Below are 23431 nucleotides of genomic sequence, written 5' to 3'. Positions count from 1 at the left end.
TATCTACACCTGTGTAGTTAGAAGAAATAATGCCAGTATAAAGCTGAGTTGAAAACTCAAGGCAAGGCCTCCCCGGTGGCGCAGCGGTTGAGCGCTGGGTTGTGAAGCTGCCCGCAGCCTCTACAGCGCCGGTTCGATCCCTGGCTGCTCCCCGGCCACCAGAAGAGGGTCCCATATGGCGCGCGCAGAGCTCTCCTGCCGCCCGCTGCTCCCCTCAGCAGTGTACTTCGGTCCTTCTGCCTGCTCTGCTCCTCGCTTTGGCTCTGGTGAGTTCTCTCGCCCTCCCGCACTTCTGACTATACCCAGTGCTTGTGTAAATAAATCTTTAAAAAAAAGAAAAGAAAAGAAAATTCAAGGCAGAAGTCACTAGTTTGCCCTGTCATACAGCTGTCATCAGGAGTGGAGACCAAAGCATCTAATGATGGCCTGGGCCCACTAACACCCCTCCAGTCCTGAATGCAGTAACGGTAGGATGGATGGAGCTGAATGCAAGGTTCACTCTTCCCTTCTGTCTGAAACAAGCCATGCCCTGATTCAATCAAGGAGGCACAGCTACTTCTATCTATGCAGGTCATAAACTCCTCACTGAAGGATTATATTATCCTCTCTAGGCATCTGACATCTGGTCTGGAGCCTGTCCCAGAACTCTGGATTTTTCTTCCAATAAACTTTGTCCCAGTATATGGGATCATCTCCTTTAATCCTCCCCTTAATAGATTGTTTCCAGTTTTTGTTCATTCTCAAAAACAATATTTGATGAATGCCATTATGCGTGCAAATGTGGAACTGTTCCTGGTGGCTAGAAAACAAGAAGTAGAATTGCTTGATTAAAGTAAATATGCTTTCGGCAACAGACCTTTCCTGTCTTTCCTGCTGCTCCTCCTCACAGTGTATTTCAATAAATCCACCTTTTCTGTTCTCCACTCTATATCTGGTGAATTCTTTTACTCCCAAGTCTCTGGTCTAAACCCCAGTTCTTCCTGTCAACAATATTCCCTCAAGCCTGTCCACCATGTGGGATGGCAGGGATTGATATTCTTATTAACTAAATAAACTTTACATTAAAGCATAAATAAGGAATAAATTACTTTCAATAAGCAGTGCCCACATGCCCTCTAAGAAGACTTTGTCATCTCAGAAGTTTAACACCAGTTTTTGCATGTGCCTGTATCCCTTTCTTAATTCCAGTGTTTATTACGAAGTTTTTAAATTTTCCAAAGTAGCATTCTCTGAATTGTCTAATTTGCATCTTCTGACTACTATCACTATTGATCATATTTTTATTTCCTTAGAAAACTTTTATATTTCTTTGTGGGAATCTTGTTTATATATTTTAATTAGTTTTGGAGTATATTTCTTAATTAATCATATAAGTTTTTAATATATTCTGAATGACTGCTCTGCTATATTTTCAAATTATAATTTTCTTTTAATTTTGATACTTTTCTTCCTGTAGAAGTTTATTTTATAGCTTTCTTTCTTATAGTTTATGGTTTTTATATCTAGCTTCCTAAGTATTTCTCTTCTAAAACAACAACAACAACAAAAAATCCTATACTGGCTGTAAATGTTTGGTTTTTAAATGCCTCTAAAAGTTTCTTTCCTTTATAGTATGAAAGAGCAATATAACGTCATAAGTATTTTTCCAACAGTTGATGACAACTTGTTCAAATAACTTGTACTTTTCTCACTGATTTGAAGTTTTCTCTGTTTAAAAGGAACTGGTTTAAACTGCTTAGATTTCATTGACTCATTTGTTTTCCTGTAATTGTACCATAATCATTATTGCGTTGTCATTGTCCTTCATTTTGAAAATCATGTTGTGCATACCAGAGTATTTTACTTTATGGATGAAGTTGAGAATCAGTGCAAGTTCTATGAGTACCTTTCAGTGATTTTCATCAGAATGCATTGAATTTATATACACACGCATACACATATACATAACCATTCCACCTCCCCTGCAATTTATTATTATTGAGTTTTCTTTATCTTCTTCAGTAAAGCTTTGCTATTTTATTATACATATCATATCCATTGCTTGTTATATTCATCCCTAGGTGCTCATATTAGTTAAGATTCTAGGTTGCAAACAACAAATCTCTCTGGAAAAAATTCAACTCATCAATCAGTTCAGTAAAGTGGCAGGATACAAAATCAACACGCAAAAGTCAGTAGCCTTCCTATACACAAACAAAAAATCTGAAGAAGACGAAATCAAAAAAACCATCCCTTTTTTTATTGAAACAAAAAAAATCAATTATTTGGGAATAAATCTAACAAAAGAGGTAAAGGACCTATACAAAGAAAACTATAAAACACTGTTAAAAGAAATAGAAGAAGACACAAAGAAATGGAAAGACATCCCCTGCTCATGGATTGGAAGAATAAACATTATTAAAATGGCCATCCTACCAAAAGCAATATACAGATTCAATGCTATTCCAATCAAAATTTCAATGTCATTCTTCAAAGAAATAGAACAATTATTGATGAAATTCATATGGAATCACAAAAAACCTCGAATAGCCAAAGCTCTCCTGAAAAAAAAGGAAGGGAATGGAGGCATCACACTCCCAGATTTCAGGCTATACTACAAAGCCATAATCATCAAAACTGCATGGTATTGGAATAAGAACAGACATACAGACCAATGGAATCGAATAGAAAATCCAGAAATAAACCCACAGATTTATGGTCAACTAATCTTTGACAAAGGAGCAAAGACTATGCATTGGAGCAAAGAGAGTTTGTTCAATAAATGGTGCTGGGAAAACTGGGTCGCTACATGCAAAAGAATGAAGCTTGACCACTACCTCACACCATACACAAAAATCAACTCAAAATGGATTAAAGAACTAGACATAAGACCTGAAACCATAAAATATATAGAAGGAAATATAGGCGAAACGCTACGTGATTTGCACATAAAAGACATCTTTACAGACACATCACCCAAAATAGACTACTTTTTCTAAGGATATTGGAGGCTCACACATTAAAAAATGGGATCCTGGAAGCTTTTCAATATGTAATAAGCGAAGTCAATTTAGAATGATAAGAAAAAATACAGTAACTGAACTAGCAAGCCCAATCAACTGTGTACTCTGTTTCTACAAAAAAAAAAAAAAAAAAAAAAAAAAAAACATCATTCTTTCTCAACCTGAGTCCTGGGCTCAATATTCAAAACTCTGGAGAGTCTAGTAGATGAACTGAGATGGTGTACTTACCACTTTTCAATTCCAAAGAGTTGAGAGAGAAAATTTAGGTTTAGTTGAAGTCCTGGAATTATCTCCCAGAAAAGCTACATTACATAGAAAAGTGATTTCCTCAAAGGAATTATAGTTGACAGTAGGAAAGGGAGTAGGTAAGGTAAAAGAAGCAGCCAAAATATCACTATAATATTTAATGGTATTACAGAGGAAAGCAACTGTGTTTTACAAGCCCATCTTGTATTTGTTTAATTCCCTTAACCCTTTTAATCTAAGAATGTGCCACTTGACTGCCATGGATTTTCTAGATATGTTGTCATATTACAAATAGAAATAATTATATATGAATATAAGTTTGCTGGTACATGGCCAGTATTATATCTTAATGTTTCTCATTTTATTGAAATTACTTTGGTCCTTTCTTGAGTGTATTTTTATAGTGGCTATTTTCTATATACTAATGCCATATTATTTATAATAATTAAATAGTTCTATAAATTTCATACCCAAAAACAGATTTTCCCAAGCCCTGTTCTCTTTCTCACCAACATATTATTATTTTTTTTAAAGATTTATTTATTTATTTATTATATAATCACTGGGTACAGACATAAGTGCAGGAGGGTGAGATAATTCACCAGAGTCAGAGCAGAGAGCAGAGCAGGAAGACTGACAAAATACACTGCTGAGGAGAGCAGAGGGCACAGCAGGAGAGGTCTGTGCATCATGTGGGACCCTAGCCAGCAGCTAGGGATTGAACCAGTGCTGTAGAGGCTGCGGGCAGCTTCGCAGCCCAGCGCTCAACTGCTGCACCACCAGGGGAGGCCCCTCACCAATATTTTTAAAGATTTATTTTTATTTATTTATGAATACTAGAACTGGGGGTATAGGCCAGAGGTGCTGGGGGTGAAAAGAGTCACCAGAGACAGAATTGGGGCAAGCGGTCTACTGAAGTACACTGCTAAGGGGAGCATCTGGCAAGACAGGAGAGGTCTCCTGTGCCAGGTAGGTTAGCTCCCTGGCCGGACAGATGGAACTCAGGCTATAGTGGTAACAGCACAGAGCTAACCCCTATGCCACCAGAGAGGCCCTCCTTCTCACCAATTTTAATCTTGAATGATGATAACTTTTGTTTCTTTCATTTTTTATGATATTCCCATCCTTATTTCTGGACAATAAAGATTTAAAACTTCTGAATTTTTAATTTGGGCAGAGATTATTGAGTCCCCATTATAGTATCTGAGGCTTTTAACTGCCTTACATAATTTCTGCCCTATATGTTGATTTTTTTTCTTCAGAACATACTTGCAATATACTTGGTTAAGTCAGTAGCAGGCTGTTGACTATTCTACCTAGGTGAATATATATATATATATATATATATATATATATATATATATTATATATATATATATATTACTTTTTCATTGATGAAGCCTAAAAATGTAGGCTATTTTTTTCTACTCATATTTATCTTCCTCATATTTATCATTACTTTTTCAAAATTGATAATTTCTTACACAAGCCATACTTGGTGCTGAAACACACCAAATAACATTCTCTTAATTTTATTATTTTTTTTAATTCTTGTTTATCTTTCTCCTTCAACTTGTTCCCAGCCTGATCTGTCAACTGCTTACACCCACCAAGGAAGAGTTGTCTTGGGACTTTGAAAAACCATCTGTGTACGTTGCAAGCCATCCCATATATTTTTTTGTTTTTCTTTCCATAAGTATATTTTCTAAACCTTCTTAGGAAAGGGTACTTGTAAATTTAAATGCTGAAGTTCATTATTATCTTAAAATCTCTTTAATCTATTTTCCAATATTAATGTTATTTGACCTTGGCAAAACATGCTAGGTTCTTTTTTTTTTCTTTTCTCAGAATTGACAAGACATGATATGTGTGACTATAGGAGCCAGAATTGCTCTTGAGTTGTGCAATATTACTTTGTTCTCATTTCTATGATAAGGATAGTTTTCTCCAATGTAGACTTTAAAATTTTCTCTTTATCCACTATTTTATGAAAGTACATGAAGATGAATATGGATGGATATTTTTAATTAATTTTAATTCAGTAAACCCTTTCAATTGGCAGACTCAGTATGTTCTTCAAAGCTGGGATTTATTCTTGCTTCAAATTATATATCTACATATGCATATATAGTTGATATGCAAATTTATATTTTCGTTTCTTCTTTTTTTAAGATTTTTTTAATGTATGCATACAAGAACTGGGGTACAGGCCAGAGGTGCGGGGGGTGAAAGGATTCACCAGAGACGGAGTGGGGAACAAAACAGGCAGACTGACTGAAATACACTGCTGAGGAGAACAGCGGGAGAGACAGAAGAGGTCTGCTGCGCAATGTGGGTAGCTCCCTGGCTGGCCTGGGATCGAACTTGTGCTGCAGTGGCTGCAGATAACTTCCCATGGGGCTATGCTTAACCCCTTGCTCCACCAGAGAAGCCCTTTCATATTTTCTTTTATACTTGTCCCCTTTTAGTTTAGTGTCTAGTTATACCTAGGCAATGTGATCCAGTTTCCCTGACCCCAACTCTGCTCTACAAACATCTTTCACTAGATTTCACTGGCTTTGTCCCATTCTCTGTTTCTGTCTTTTTGACTTAGACCTAGTGTGATCCTGAAACCTAATTCTATTACTTTGTGTCAAAATTCTTTCTCTTCTCAAAAAAAAAAAAAATTAAATTAAAAAAAAAACAAAAAAACACAAACAACAGTACTTCTTTGGGAGTGTGTACTTAACAGTTAGAATCTTGCTTTAACTTAGGCATATCACAATATTAAACTTTGGATCTCTCACACAAACCTGGGTGGAGAGGAAAGGAGTTGTGGTCTGTGTCTTCTCTGCATTTATAATATATTTCTTTCATAACATGGAAACTGATGTTATTGATTCTGAGGTGAATACTGGGACTCTAAGAAATAATGAAATTTCATTATCACATAACCATTCACTCATTTATTATTTTTCTAGAAAATGGACGTTTCATATATTAGGTATTACTAAGCATTGGCTTTGATTAAAAACAAAAATATATGCTTGTTCTCTGTATTTGAGGAGTTCTCAGCATGTTAAAGGAGACAAGTATTTAAATAAACTAGAACAAAATATGGAAAAAAAAATAACGGTACTGTTATTCACTGTGGCCTGAATTTTAACTCTTAGAATTTTCAGTCTAACAATAATGATGGAGTTTTGTTGTCCAGAAAGGAAAAAAAAAAAAAAAAACATGATAGGCATTTACTATGTAAGAATCTCTGTACATATTTTCACTGAAACCTTCCCTGAAATGCATGCTATATCCAATTTGAAGGTGAGAAAATGTATCCAATATCTCATTCATTCATCATTCAGCAAGTAATCAGTCAGCTTTAAAGGCTATGTTCCGCTTAGAATAGTGGTGGTGAAACACACCAAAGTCAAATATTCACCAAAGCAAATAAAATGTTTAAGTGCTTAGGAGTAATTTTACAAGATGCTGTCAGCATGTGCAATAGTGGAATTTAGTCTTGTCATTTGTTCAAGAACCATTTTAGAGCTTTGGCTCATTGCTGAACATCGTTCTAGCTGCTGAAAATACGATGGCAAGCAAGTCAGATACAGTTCTTGTTCTCATGGAAATTACAAACTAGCAGATGCTCTAAAAGGATAGGAAGCAGGTTAGAGGTTATGGAACTAGGGGAGCCAAAATTCACAATAGCTCATATCATGCCAAAAATCATCATCTGATGTAGCAGGCAGGCTTCTCCAGTTTCATCAATATATAGTTTAGTGAGCATCTGTCTCTTGTTTGTTTGCTTATCCACCCAACAAATGAACATCCTTCCTACATTGCAGCTGTATGTACACTATATGAATCTTAATGGTAGGCAGAGTCTGCTTCTCACTATGAACTCTGAACATCTAGATACTTTACTTGTCACCCAGCAGAAACAGTCAAATATGGGGATCACCAATCCAATATGCCTACTCTGCAATTTAAAATATACATACACATTGGGGTAAAAGTGGTTTACATATTTTTTTTTTGTATTTTGAAAGTATATTGTTATCATAGTACTCCCACCATCAAAGCACCCATAGTCCATACCAGAGGGGAAGTCCATTGTGCTCCCTCCACACTTTTTTCTCACCCCTCTCTCCCCACCTTCCCCTCTGGATGATTCAATTATACAATATAAACAAGACAGGTCTTTTCCGACAAGCATATGAAGCTTTTCAAAATTTTTAATCTTGTCTTTATATGGCCCTTCATTTAGTTACTCTATATTTCACATATTAGTGACACAATCTAGTTTTTGTCTTTTTCCCTCTGGATTATATCACTTAGTATAACCCCCTTTAGCTCCATTTATGTTGCCCCAAATGGCATGAGCTTATCTTTTTTGATAGCTGCTTCGTAACCCTTTGTTTATATTATCACATCTTCGTGCATTTTAATTAGGTTTAAGCATCTCTAGGAAGGAGAAAAACATATATCAGAGAGGTGACAGAGACAGCATGGAGGCATGCAGCGTTAATGAGGGGGAGGTCATTGCTATAGATACAAGGTATGGCTCCCATTGTTCACATTGATACAGCAATGATCTTGGAATTGATTCAAGGCTCTGGTTTTGGCTCCAAATTTTACCTTTTCTTAGTGTTTTCTGATTCTCCTTCCCCCTTTCAGGTGAAGAATGAAATCATCCAGATTTATTTTCCATTTCTTATGTCTAAGAAACACGGCTGTTTCAGTTTGGATTATTTAATCACAAGATCTGAACTAGCTTGACCAATAACTGGTTTGGGATGAAATTGTTACATAGGTATACAAATATTCTATATAACTTTCTCCTTCTCTGTGAGGAATGGCAAATTAACAAGGATAAGAATATTAATCTGGGGACTTCCTGGTAGCACAGGGGTTAAATTCTCAGTGCTGTCAAGCTATCATCAGCCACTGAGGCATGAGTTTGACCCCCTACCAGGGAGCTGACCCACATGGCACAGCAGATCTCTCCTATCTCTCCCATTGCTCCATCAGCAGTGTATTTCAGTAGATCCTCCTGTTCTGCTCCCCACTCTGTCTCTGGTAAACCTTCTCATCCCCTCTCACCTTTGGCCTACACCCCAGTTCTTATATACAGAAATAAATAAATCTTTTAAAATAAATAATCTTTAAAAAAGAATATTAATCATGCCCTCAGGCCCATTGACTAGTGTGATAGCAAGGATAATTCATTTAGAATAATTTGGTTTATTGAAACCAATAGGTTGATTGAACCAAAATGAACATTTACAAGTATCCAGATTCTAATTACTAGCACCTTAAAAACAATTGAAGTCATCAATAAGACAGATACTTTACACTCCTTTTAGTCTGCAACATGTAATTGTAAACTGTTTATTCTCATTTTTAAGGCATTTTTGGATTTTTATGTATACAAATGTGAAGTGAAAAATCCATTTAGATTTTTAACAGCATGATCAACAAATAGCCAAGTGCTTGTGATGTCTCATTTTTTAATAAAGTACTCAGACTTCACATGCACCCAATCTAAAAAACTGTCAGGAAATTTGCTGATCCTGAAAAGTAGGATTTCAAACTGGAAAATTTCCTATCTACCACTCCAGTTGTCTTCAGTGACTGAATTGCTTATCAATGCATGTTTTCCTTATAATTAATTAATACTTTCTGATAGCCTGATTTTTCAGGATTTATTTCTAAAATTAATTTACACAAACCTTTTTCTGTGATTGAAGTCTGTACAAGTTTTATGTTGCTACAAGTTTGTTAAAGTGTTGCCTATCTCACTGAATAGATATTTTTTTGCTCCGTTAAAGAAATAATTTACCATTCTGTTGATACAGCATATTTATTATAGGAATACATTAACACTTATGAAAAAGATAATTATTCAGCAGTCAACATTTTTCATTATGTCAACCTTTCAAGTCTTTCAGGGATATTAGAGAGTGTTGCTACAGGTCATTTGGCTAAATCAATGAGTAGCAAAATGTAAATTTTAATCACTCAGTGGTTCAAATCTATATTCAATAAGCAATTTTTTAAAAGTTAATGAAATGTTTGAAGTCTTTATTTTTTTTGAACTGATGTTTTTAATGGAGTATTCAAATTTCACTGAGAAGCAAAAACATTATGTCAATTTTAAATAAAATTAAAATGCAACATAAATAAATCAAAAGATGCATCAGGACACTAAACCCTAGGATATAATTGAATACCCATATAAAAGCAGAAGCAGACTTCAACAGGCTGATTTACTAATAGATTGGCAGTATCAATTCATTTATTTGTCTTGTTTATTTTGATACTGTCATCATTGTATTTCTAGGACTTAAATATGTTTATTTTTTATTGGTTTATTTGGAAATATTTTTCAGATTGATTTAGTTTAATTTTAACTATATAGTTTATGTTTTCATTCTAGCTTAACATACCAAAGATATTATATTTTATTGATCCTTAATCCTAGGCTATTTTCTGTCATGGTTATCATTTATGAGTTAAAAGCTGTTTGCAGTAAATTTGTTTTAACATTAAATGGAAGATTTAGTGAAATCTTTCTAATACAGATTTGGGGTTGGGAACTAAAGAATTGTAAGTAACTTGGTCTAGGTGAACAATTGGTTTTCCCTAGTCAGATTCTTGTTCTTTCTTATAAGACCTGTTAGTGAATGAAAGACCTTTTGTTTTCGTGTCTTTAGAAGAGGTTTAGTTTTATTCTCCTCCAGAATGTGTGGTACTAGTGATAACCTGTAATTTTTTTTTTCTCTTACATTGTTTTTCATTTTGTACAGTAATTGGTTTCTCCCCTCAGTTATAGTCACCATAGTTCACCCGCATCACCCGTGAACCTTCACCATAGCCCCTTGTACTCTTCTGCCCCACCTCTGTTTCAACCCCTCCCCTGTCCCCTTCCTTTCTGTTTGGCTCAGATCTATGGTCAGCTTGCTATTTGTGTCTTTTTTTTTACCTTTTGTTTGACCTTTCTATATTCCTCATATAAGTGAAACCACACAATATTTATCTTTTTCTTTTGGCTTATTTCAGTCTGTAATCTTACTATTTTTTGTCTTGCTTTCCTGTTTTATCACAGACACTAACACTCCTATAATTTATATTTGCCTGTGTCATTATAGATTGCATTACACATGTATTTTATCACTTTGTACTTCCTATACAGTCCTACAAAGTGTCATTATTAATGTTCATTTTATAGATAAGGACACTAAAGGCAAAGAATTAAACATCACAGGACAATTCCTTGCATGGATCTACATTGGAAGAGTTTATTCCACAACCTCAGACTGTAAGTTGCATTACTTTTCTAGTACTCATGAGGCGATAAAGAAAAGAAGAGCCATGCCAAGCTTTCTCAAAGGAGGGGAAAATTTATTGTGCCCCCTGGGAGGAATTCATGGACCCAAGGTAGGGGTTGGTGAAGTCAAGCATGTTGCTGGGGGAGGCAGGCTTTTATAGGGTGTGGAGAGATCAGGAGGGAAACTGGGTTTGTACTGTGGGTGGTGGGGGAGGGAAGGGGAGGGAAGTTTGTAGGGTGCGAAAAGATTTGTAGGGCAGGGAGATGCTTTTTGTCTGAATGTTCTAGGCAGGCTTCTGCATTCCTGGCCCCAAGGGGGCTTCCTGGTGGGCTTTTGCATTCAGGCCTCCTGCATGGACATTTTACTCTATAGCTCACTCTCAGTTATTATATTATTATAAACATTTATTAAGCCAAAATCCTATTTCAGACCCATGATAAAATCCAGGTAACACTAGGTAGTATAGATTTGTGTGATTGTCAAGTATCAAAAATATTACTTTCTCAATATTTGGAATGTGATATGTGTAAGAGTGAAGCATTTTTATTATATTTTAAGCCAAGAATCCAATTTGCTTTTGTTTTATCAGGTTCAGGATCTCTGAGGATCCCCACAGAGGGAGATTTCCTTACAACTTACAACCAAGTCAAATATATGTAACCTCAATATTAATTAATTGGGAGAGGAACACACAAGGCAGTAATATATACATATGACTATTTGGTAGCAAAAGTGGGGAGATAAGGAACCTGTTGACAAAGTTCAGAAGACTGGCAATGCAGAGTAGCTGAGCCCAGTTGGGGAGTTCCTAGTGGCTATCCAAATGTAGGGCAGGGGTGGGAATGCCCCTTCTCAGAGTGAGAGTTCTGGGTGGCCTTCCCAAAACCTGGAGAAGGATTCAGGGCTGGGTGTGGCTCTCCATAAGCATCTCAAATTGCTTTAAATTCAGTCCCTAAATTTATACCACTTTTAGAGGATTATTATCAAAACCACCTGTTAATCTTATCTAGGTAGGACTTCTCAGCACAGCTGGTTTTGATTTTATTTTTTCTTATCTCTTCTATCCTTTCTACGTCCATCCTTTTAATCTCAGAAATCTACTTAGTTTATTAAAATCCACTAGTTTGTAAGTATTTTACTTTGTCAAATCATCCACTATGTAAATGTCCAATATATGAACTTGTTATTCTGACTTGCTTTACTATACATAATTCCCTTGTGCTCCTTCCATTTTTCTGTAAAAGGTGGCATTTTGTATTTCCTTGTGGCTAAATGGTATTCTCTAGTATAGCTAAACCACATCTTGATCCAACCTTCTATTGATGGGCATTTAGGTTGCTTACATATTATAGTTATTGTAAACAGCACTGTAATGAACACTGTAGACCATTTAGTTTTTTTAGTTGATGGTTTATCATTCTTTTGAAACAGTTTTTTTTTTTTTTTAAAGATTTATTTATACAAACACTGGGTACAGTAAGACGCGTGGGAGGGTGAGAGAACTCACCAGAGCCAGAGCGGAGTACAGAACAGGCAGACTGATGAAATACACTGCTGAGGGGAGCAGCGGGTGCGGCAGGAGGGGTCTGCTCACCATGTGGGACTCTTGCAGGCGGCCGGGGATTGAACTGGCACTGCGGAGGCAGCGGGCACTTTAGCAGCCCAGTGCTCAACCGCTGCGCCACCAGGGGAGGCCCGGTTTATCATTCTTTTGATAGATACATAAGAGTGAGATTGCTAGGTTATATGGTATTTTCACTTTTAGTTTTTTTAAGGTAAATACAGATGGTTTCCCATAGGGGTTGCACCAATCTGTATCCTCACCAATAGCACAATACAGCTCTCTACTTCCTTTCCAAACTTGTTATTGGGGATCTTTTAAATATGCCCCATTTTCACAGGTGTGAGATGGTATGTCCTGGTGGTTTATCCTACATCTGTTTCATTAGAAGTGATGATGAACAGTTTTCCATGTATTTACAGCCAGTTTATCTGCCCTTGCCTTTTTGCATGTCTATAAGTACCTTGGTAAAAATATGGTTGTATTTCAAATGATAACTCAGTAGTTTTCTCTCAATTGCCTTCACCACTCTAACAGTCAAGATCATTACAATGTTAATGCATGTAACATTTTGATCAATCAGGATCATCACAATATCAATACATATGGCCACTTCATACAGAGAATTCAATATCTAGATCTCTCAGCCTGAATTAATGGCAAATAGATACTTTAGTATTATTTACTTATAGCCTTTCCCTAAATCACCTTCTTATATACAGAGATGAGTTTCATCTTAAGAGTAAATATGGTCACAGGGAACTTTTACACTTTTCAGTTCAATTTACTCAGATGTGTTTTCCATTGCCCAACTGGTTCTAAGATTATTCAGTTCATCTACATTTTACAAATTTTTAAGAGCTTGGTATGACAAAAAAACATAAAACTGATAACTCAGTTTTATATATATTTCTCATTTTAGGTAAATGTCCTGCTGTCCCTAAGCCGTGAAAATATCCAGTATCTCCTATAAGTTTAATGAAGTCATATTTTAAGGTTAAAAAATAATAATCTTTCAAAGATTAGAAATTGGGATTAAAGGACTCACCGAGTGCACAAAGATTCAGAGCAACAAGTTTGAGGCTCCAACTTAGTTTACTACACAATCAGATCTGCATTTCCTACCCTCTACCATTTCTCGTTGCCCAGCTCTGCCAGTACATAGAACTGCCACTGTGCTCCTGACAGGTAGGGATTTGTGATAGTGGTATGGCAGCAATGGTGTTTTTCAGTTCAGTTCAAGAGAGGATATATTCTCTGGACACTTTCAAAAGGCTTCCTGCAGTTCTTCACCAGGTATTATATAATCAATTAATCAGAATTCTTTGCCAAAAATATCAAATTCTAATTAAGATAATGCACAAAGAAATCCTTTCAAGGAGATACATTCAAAAATATAAGAGAAAATTTGTGCTTCAAAACACTGGATACTGCTTTGTGCCACTGCTGGATTTAACTCTCTCATTGGTTAAATTGGACTATTGGTTAAATCACTGGATTTGGGTACCCTCATTGGACTATTCCAATTGGTTCCATAAAAAGCCACAATCTTCATAGTCATTCCAGTTTTAGACAAGGAGGCAAAACATTATCTTGAAACATAAGTATACAAGCATGGAAAATGCTTACAAGACTGTGTCTACACTCTAAAATAGTTTGGTTGTGAGGGACATGCCTATGTAGTTGATAGCAAGTGAATCCAGCGTTATTTTTCCATGAGGCAGACTATGATAAAGAGAACAATCTGGGGCACTCCTGGTAGCCTAGGGGTTAAGTCGCAGAACTATCACTGCTATGGCCTGAGTTTGATCCCTGGCCAGGGAGCTAACCACATATGGTTCAGCAGACCTTTCCTGTCTCACCCCTTAGCATTGCATTTCAGTAAATCTTCCTGTTCTGCTCCCCATTCTGTCTCTGGTGAATCCTTTCAACCCTCACACCTCTAGCCTACACCCCAGTACTTCTACACATACACAAAAGAGAACAATCCTGCACCCATAAAGGAAGAAGGGTGAATAGATAAGAGAACAAAATGATAAGCTGTGAATGAAACTCAAATTATTATGGGAGACACTAATGAGAACAAATAGATACTGTGTTGCTAAAGAATATTCAGAGACAAATGACATCTCCAAATTAAATTTGGATGTTAAAAAGAAGACTGCTTGTTGAATTGCATGCTATATAAATGTCAATTGTATGTGTGATCATTAGAAAAATATTGTTTAAAACAAGACGTAATTTGGATGTGTGATTGTCTTGAAGACACTAAATGTTGAATGCATGTGACACATTTTATAATTGCCTGAGTACTTCATAATCATAAACAGCATTTGATTTTATTAGTGCTCATTTATTTGAATTATTTATATTTGGAAGTGCATTTCTCCATATTTTAAAGCTATAGTGACAAAGTGCTCTATGAAGTAATGAACATCTGAATTTTTAAAAGTAATTCTAACTTTAAAAATGGTGACATACTGCTCAAAAAATCAGTATATGCAGCATTAGAAAAAATCATGATTAGGTTCAGTTATAGGAAGTACAATTTCTTTTTTGGCTGTTTAAAATGTCATATTTCAATGGCACATCACTGTCCAGTTAGCTCTGTTCATGTTCTTTGCTAGATTTCCATAGTTTTTCATTATTTTACCCCTATCTACTTTTTAAATATTATTTTTCATTTATTTTATGTCATATTCTCTGTTCAAGGTGACATTTTTTCCTCCTCCAAGCGTTCATGCTATTTCCACTTCCTAAAACACTATATCCACTTTGGATCCCCATGCTTGATTTTTCCTGAGTTCCAACTCAAATGTATCCTCTTTCTTTCTTTAAGTATTTTCTACTTCAAAATAAGCATGGGGTCACCCATTTAATCCTAATTACAGATGTCTGCAGGAGGTTGCAGCTAACAAGAGTCTTTTGTAAGCAAGTTCTCCTTATTTCTAGCTCATGCTGTGAAGCAAAATAGGCAATGACTCTAGGTATTGGTGACTACAAAGGCAGGTATTTTATTGATAAACAGCAATTTTATTGGGCTGAAAACAACCTACCTGATAGCTTTTTATTTGTGTTAACTGAGTAATTTTTGAAAGTCACGTAGCACCATAGCACTGAAGTAGAGATTTAAGGAGGCGTATTCGTATTTATATTTACAGTACTTCATTTCAGAAGGAAGCAGTTTGACAATCCACTTGTATTAGCGCTATTTTTTATTTTCTCAGTGATGGTGGCATCATTAGACACTTCCTGTGAATAATCAGTGTTTTTATGGTTACCATGTCAAAGACCTTTTTCAGGTTATAACATTGAAAGCTCATCCTCAGCATGTTGTTCAGCTCTCAAGAGATATCTACTCAAATTGTTTTCTTATTTTGAATTCTAGAGATTATGATTTAAACATAAAAGGTAGTTTTGTAACAGGGTGGTCCCCAGGAAAGGGGGAGTTTCCCTGCCCCACCCAAGGGAGGGTGGAGCTGAGCAGGGAGAGGAGAAGCTGCAGAAGAGACTGAGGAAGGAAGCAGGATGGAGCCAGGAGACCTGGAGGAGGCGCATGGAGCCTAGAGACACGTGAAGAAACTGTGCTTGTCTTTTGGTCGTGGACTGGGTGACACAGATGTGGGTGAGACCCATGGGGAGGTGACATTGGCAGCTTTTATCTTGATGTTGATTTTGCTCTTTTCCTTCCGGGCTTGTCTGGTTGTTTCTGACCCTTTTCTGTGAGTCCCCACTGGAAGATGCTTTAGACTTGTGGCAGGCTTTGGGGCCTTGCTCTGGGCCATTCCCATATGGATGGACTTTTACCCACGAGGGTACGGGTAACTTTGGGTGCTTCATTTAGAAACTAGACTCTTTGCCTTTCCTGTATTGTTTCCTAGTTTTATTAAAGTTCCTTCCCATTAAAGTCTCATATGTTTTGTGTTGATGCGGTGGATGGCAGAACCCATTTAGAATAGGCAGGTTTGCGGGGTTTGGGTTGCCCCTCTCCCTGTCCTATAACAGTTTTATTAATGTGACAGGAGATATTTGGATGTTCTCTTGGTTTAGGGATACTAGTGTTACAGGGCAGGGAGAGGTGCAGCCCAAACCCTCTAGGACATATATCCATTTGTTTAGTAAACCCACTAAATACAGTGGGTTTTACTTAATTTACTTAATACAGTGTTGTGAAAACTTAGGGAAGGTCTGCATTAGTGAGGAATCTCTATTTAAATTGCTATATTTTATTAATAAAATTACATATTTTAAAATAAAAATTCTGGCACTACCTTCTTGTAAGAGTTTGTAATATTGTTAATGTATATATAAATTCCCAAGCTTTGTGCTGTTGTTTAACCCTAAAGAGTTTATCTTGTATTTATTGGCACTTTTTACCCTACAAAATTAGAGGTAATAGAAAAAAAAATACTGTAGCTATCATTACCTTTTCTCTGCAGTAAACTTTTAGTGGGCACTTATTTTTAGGTTTCAGAATTATTTGCCTCTGAGAAATGAAAAAGTATTATTAGTTGCTACTCTCTAGAAACTCATAGTTTAGTGGGGGAAGAATAGGAATAATGACATCTAAGGTGTTGATAATGGTTTTGGTTATATGTCTTATTTATTTGTTTTTATTGATGCTTTATAGATGAGAAAATTGAGTGTCATGAGTCAGGTTGGTTGCCCAGAGTCACACAGGAATGCAGTGGCAAAGCCTGTGGTGAAGCCCAGGCCTCATGCCTCTCTCCTGGATTTGACTTTGTTCTGAAGGGGAGCTAAAGCTGAGATTGACACTTATCTTCTCTTTGATCCTCAAATTTAGAAATGTGTACTGCCACATTCTTGGTAACCAAATACTGCTTTTAAACTTTCTCTTTATGCATCTCTTTAACTTGATCTGTTGAGCTTTTCCTGTGGAGGAGACATAGAATTAATGTTGTGTTGGCCTGAAGGGATTATGGTAAAGCCCAGAGGTGATTATAAAGGTAATCCAAAATCAGGCTGATAATCAGAATTCATTATTAATCAATGCATAATCCTCTGCCAGCTGGAATGACTGTAGTTGAGTGTTAACCAAACTTCCTTATTGACACTAGATTATTTGCCAGTGGGTGGGAAGGGGATCCTAAGTCCACTCAGTGCCCTGCAGTAACAAAATACCATTGGCCTCTCAACAACAATCGTAGTTCCACAACAAATGTGAAAAGCACTAGTTTAGAAACCTTAAAACAAGTAAAAATGATCTGAGAACAGGTAAAGTTTCTATATCCTACCAGAACATATATGTTAAGAATAAAGTTGAGGGGCCTTTCTGGTGGCGCAGCAGTTGAGCGCTGGGTTGTGAAGCTGCCTGCAGCCTCTGCAGCACCAGTTCCATCCCCGGCCACTGGTGAGGGTCCCAAAAAAAAAAAAAAAAAAAGAAGAAAGTTGAATTAACAAAACTACCTAGCCTAAACAAATTTTGAGAGGGATAGATTTCAGCTCACTACGAGAAGTTTTTCCAACCTTGTACATGATCATGAGTAGAATAAGTCAACTCTGAGGCTCTCATGATTGGGTGTTTCAATAATAGCTATGTGAAGATGTTTTAGATTTTCCTGGTGGCTAGGAGTTCAGTCTCAGAGCTACCACCACTAAGGTCTGTGTTCGATCCCCAGCCAGGGAGCTACCCTCATGGTGCAGCAGACCTCTCCTGACTTGCCCACTGCTCCCCTTAGCAGTACATTTCAGTAGATCTGCCTGATCTTCTCCCCATTCCATCTCTGGTGAATCCTCTCACCCCCCACCTCTGTCCTACACCCCAGTTCTTCTACACAATGTATAATAGGTAATACCTGGAAACCACCCAAATGCCCAAAAATAGATGACTATATCAATATGTGGTACACAATGGAGTACTATTCAGTAATCAAAAAAGATAAACCCATGCCATTGCAGCAACATGGATGGAGCTAGAAGGAATTATGCTCAGTGAAATAAGTCATTAGGAAAAAGAAAAATATCAGATGGTTTCACTTATAGGAGGAATTTATAGGGGAAACAAATAAGATATAGGGGGGAAATAATAATAATACAAAACCCAACAAAACAAAAACAAACAGCCAATTATAAATCAGAGACAGCCTCCAGGGGAAGAGGAAGGAGAGAGATAAGAGGGAGGGAGGGAGGAGCACAAGGGACCTGGTGATGGTATAGGAGTGTGTTGGTGAAGGAAATTCTATGGGAACTGCACCTGAGGTGGGGAGAGCAAAGCAAACATTGTTTAAAAGTGAACAGTGATGAAAAAAATACACAAAAATTAAATAAAATGGGCCTCCCTGGTGGTGCAAGAGGTTAAGATGCAACCTATGAAGCTATCTGCAGCCACTGCATGAATTCGATCCCTGGCCAGGGAGATACCCACATGGTGCAGCAGCCGTTACCTCCAGCCTGTACCCCAGTTCTTGTATGCATAAATAAATAAATCTTTAGGCCTCCCCGGTGGCGCAGTGGTTGAGCACTGGGCTGCGAAGCTGCACGCAACCTCTGCAGTGCCAGTTCGATCCCCAGCCACAGGGTGAGGGTCCCAGATGGCGCACAGACCTCTCCTGCCGCCCACTGCTCCCCTCAGCAGTGTACTACCTCAGTCTGCCTGCTCTGCTCTCCGCTCTGACTGTGGTGAATTCTCTCGCCCTCCCGCGCTTCTGACTGTACCCAGTGCTTGTATAAATAAATAAATAAATCTCAAAATAAATAAATAAATAAATAAACAAACAAACAAATAAATAAATCTTTAAAAATGAAATAAAATAAATAATAAATAAATATTTTTTTAAAAAAAAATAGATTTTTATAAGGCAGAGGCTGTCCTTGTGTGGGGTAGAGATATGATGTATCTATAAATGATCTCGAATTATCTTTTCTCACATTCCTAGGTTAACTCTTTTTCTTTTTCCTTCCTGGTGAATTTTAAGAGTGGGTATACAAAATAAAGAGAAAGAATATAAAAATGCAAAAGAGAAAGCTAGAAGGAGGATGATGGAAAGGAAGCAGTTAAGAAGAAAGCAGGTAGGCAGTATTAGGAGAGAGGTAAAATTTAGAAGGGTGGCATAGTGACCAGGAATGAGTGAGTACAGAATGACTAACATCTTCCAAATACAGCATAAATATGCTTAAGCATCATAAAGGCACTCAGATCAGTTTAGACCTCCATTTTAGGGTAGTAGGTGGTCTTCCCATGATATAGGGTGACACCTGACATTCAGTCTGACCTCTTACACATCCACTTCTGCCTCCAACATCTGCACAGAGCACAATGGTGAAGACATACTCCCTTGAATGTGGTTGGTTGTGAGTAAAGTTGCAAATTTCTATACACACCCTGTGAAGTGTCCCTTACTCACCCTGCTTTCAGAATCCCCATACTTCAAAATTTGTCTCTCATCCTGTTTTCTTCTCTTTTTTCCTGTTTAACACAATGACTTCCTTCTGATTCTAACTTTACTTATTTTTAGGGAAATACTGCCTGTCTCTTTTGGCATTGTTTAGAGGGGAAGTCATCCAACTTGAAACCCATCCATGCTTGAGTTGTCCCTTTCAGTCTGTTTCTCGATAAGACATGCCCTGATACCTATCCTTATTACTCTCCAAGTTCATACTCTATTTATTTGTAGGGCTAATGAAATTTACTGACCTCTGCCTAGTGTCATCCAATGGGATGTGTACCACACTCTTTCAAAGCTTTCTTCTTGTGACAATAAAGAAATTCTATCAATAAAAAAATTAAACAGTGAAAACCAAAAACACACTCCCTTTGCAGTAAATAATAGTATATTGACTTATAAGATGATGAGGTGGAGGGAACTGAAAGAAGTAAAAGAACATCTTCAGTTGCCACAAGATTTTTCAGTCACATCAGCTTACTCATCATTCATTTCAAATCATTAACAATGTATATTTAATATACACACACATACATGCGATGGAGTGGGATCTATAGGGCATCCTAAAACTGACAGAGGGGTGTGGGAAGGGGTGCCTTTTGTATCATGGCCAACATATGAATTGTTCAGCAATTTCCCTGATGTTATTGCATTTTATTGTGGCTTTTCCTTTTAACCTTCCCTTATTGGGCAATAATAGCTGAGCCTCTCCAGAGACTGTCAAATATGAAAAATTGCTCTGGTATGTATCTGGGACCACAGGACAAAATGTGGGCAGTTTTAACTTTTCTCAAAATATCTCTGAATTTTGGTATTTTGATAATAGGACACAAATTTAGCAATTGTGTCAAGGCTGGTGAGATATTAAATTGGCTACAAACTCTATTACAGTTTTTATCTTTAAAACCAGAGTTGGGAGTTTTGCTTCTGTCTAAGAAGGGATAGAATATATCAAAGAAATTTTTCTGAAATAAGTAAAGGTCAAAGCTGGAAGGAAAACAATCATGAAACAAACCAGTTGTTGGAATTCTTGAGAGAACAGCCACAGCAGCCAATATTTTTGGGGACTAGACCTAGTCCAGTGATGAGAAACCACATTTGCCCATTTGTTCATTTGCTGATAGTTAGTGATGGGGGCGTAGACTGGGATGGGAAAGCAGTAGCCTAGAGTCTTGGCTATGTTACTATAATGGAAAGAACAAAGCCAGAGTTCAGGGAGATTAAAGCAGCCACAATTTGGGGGCGGGGGGCGGGAAAGTGACAGCATAACTGAGGTGCTTCTACAGTCCAAAAGAGCTGCAAAAAATAGCTTCATATACCAGTAGGTACTGGTAAAATATGAATGGACTGTATTTTGAGGGTGTTTATTCAAGGGATAAGAATATGAAATAGGAAAGGTAAGGAGTATTTTGGACTTGGAGATTCTCTCCTCTGATGTAAGGATTTAACACTAAGACAAAATTTAAGGAGATGGAACAAACTTGCCAGAATGTCTCCAAAAAGCATGTAAAAAGGAATGACTTTTACGAAGTCAAGTTAAAAGACATGCATTACCATTTCAGAAAAGGGAAGAAGATATAGAAATGCCCATGGATCTGAGCATGTGGCCATGGATATGGAAGTCCACTGAGAGGAAAGGTTCAGAAGGCAACATTTATGAGGGCTGTGAGGAATGATGATCTGGTGAGAAGGGCTCCAGCAACACTAAAACTTTCAGTGTTGTTGACTTTATTCTGGAAGCCATGGCTGTCAATAGGAGAAACTATTACATCGTGGCTTGCTGTTAATAATAGGGGTGACGGGATTTACTTCAAAACAGAACAGGTGGTAGAGTTTACTATTAAATCTAATATACTACAAGTATTTTATTATCCTGTAAGTTGGAGTAGAAAGCAAGGCATCTGACCAACAAAGGGTTCTGAACATGACATGTCTATAGGAAAAACAGAGAGATACTTATTCTATAGCAGGAGAAAAAGTCAAGGATGTAGGGATAAACAGGAGACTGAGGAAAGTTGCCTTGCATGGTTCCCTGATTGTTTTCAGATCTGGAATTTATTGGTTGAAAAGGAGTTTAGGTTCCCAGGAGGTAGGACTCTGGAAGGACCCAACAAGTATATGCAGTAATCTCAGGCCTTCCTCTGCAGGTCTACACACAGTGAATCAGGTGAAGCAATGGATTGAGAATGGTATCATTCAAATATTTTACAGACTGTGGGACAGCAGCCTGGATTGGCATTGATTCCTAGAGACTCAAAGTATTTCCCTGGTCTCCCTGAAGAAGTTACCTAATAGAGTCTTGGCAAAGTTTTCATTTATAGTGGGCCTTTTGGTTGTGAGGATTGATCCAGTGTTCATTTTCTTGTTTCCAAATGTATATTGAAATATTTAGCTGGTAGTGCAAAGTGCACTGTGATTCCTTAGCCTTCAGTGTAAGAGTTACTGTATTGGAGAAGACCAAAAGAAGGCCTGTGAAACTCAGCCATCCCTCAAGTACATTTGTAACTAAAAAAAAATATGGTGGGGCCTCCTCTGGTGGCGCAGTGGTTGAGCGCTGGGCTGCGAGGCTGCCCACAGCCTCTGCAGCACCAGTTTGTTCCCGGCCACCCGCAAAGGTCCCACAAAAAAACAAACAAAAAAATAAACAAAACAAAACAAAACAAAAAAACATGGTACTCCAGGGTAATGGGGGCTGCCTTAAGGTAAATTTGCCCTCTTTTCTCTTCCCCACATTTCTCTCCTGCCTTGTTCTAGGATCTCAAAGTAATCCATGTAGTCTATTTCAACACTTCTGGATAAAGTTAAAACTATGAAACCTGGCACACTCCAATAGCAGCTGCTGTTGCAATCTTTTCAATAACATCTAGTGTGAGCTTTTGTGCTATCCTCTTTTATATCTTCGCAAGTCCACATAGTAAGTAATTCTGTGTTAACTAATTCATCCCCTCCAGCCATCCTGCCCACACCAATTTATAGTCAGAGGCAATGACTATGTCTGTTGGACCTTTTAGTCCAGTGCGAAAGTATCGTGCCTGACCCATATTAAGTTGCTCGATACATCTGTGAATAAATCAATGTTTATAAAAGTACCTAACCTACATTAGAAACAAGAATCAACAATAGCTAGTTAAATCTGCTGGTTGAGTGCCGCCAGGAGACCTAGTTGAGGGAGCGACCAGAGTTATAATATTTGCTTTAGGGATGCAAGATTGGCTTGTTGTCTTTTGCAGAATTTATTTGCTTTCATAATTAATTTTTAGCCTAGACTAACATTAAAATTAGTTGCTATTCCCAAAGACATAAAGAATGCCAGTAAATAATGTCAGGGACGATTTTTGCAGAGCAGAAAATACAATAACATTGCAGTTGATAATTCATACACAGATTCTGCAGAGGTGGGTGCCATGGCAATGCTGATCAACAATAAAAAGGCATCTGAGTTCTGCTGCTTTTCTGTATAAATGCCAGCTGCCCCATAAATTCTTGCTGAATACATATTCAGAGGAAGGGAGCCTTGCCCCTCTACCATGCTGTGGGATTCTCAGGATGGGTACATTGGGTACAATTTATGTACTGTCACGATCTTTGCGCTTCATTCATACCATTTTAGAAGAGTGATATGTTAGCAGTGAAATGGTTTTTAGTAGTATTCACATTTGACTCTATACTTTTATAGTCCAGTAAGTTGGTCTAGATATGTTCTGGAACTTTACCCAAAAACTCCATGATTGGGTAACATCTAGAGTCATCTGCCTTTTTTTTTTTAATTTCCTCTTAATGTTGCTACTCTGAGTGGTGTTGCCTCAGAATCCACAGGGCCTGATTTATTATTGTTTTTAATATTTTTCATTGAGTTGATAGTGGTTTAATCACTTTTCCATAATAGAAGTGTAAGATCCCTCCTTTAGG

The 23431-nt window shown here is 37.3% G+C and overlaps 1 long non-coding RNA gene across 3 annotated transcripts in view; it reads left to right on the top strand.

Moving 5' to 3' along the window:
- The window catches only part of LOC119239976 (uncharacterized), a 202476-nt gene that overhangs the window by 127828 nt on the left and 51217 nt on the right, over window positions 1-23431 (top strand). For all 3 annotated transcript variants that reach the window (XR_008551096.1, XR_008551095.1, XR_008551097.1), the window contains exon 4: window positions 10459-10548. This is a non-coding gene — a long non-coding RNA (uncharacterized LOC119239976). The remainder of the gene's footprint in view (window positions 1-10458; window positions 10549-23431) is intronic.

Source organism: Talpa occidentalis, unplaced genomic scaffold (genome assembly GCF_014898055.3).
Source record: "Talpa occidentalis isolate TD23 unplaced genomic scaffold, MPIMG_talOcc4v2.1 talOcc4.12, whole genome shotgun sequence".
Taxonomy (NCBI): Eukaryota; Metazoa; Chordata; class Mammalia; order Eulipotyphla; family Talpidae; genus Talpa; species Talpa occidentalis.
This window is presented reverse-complemented; position numbering and strand designations above follow the sequence as displayed.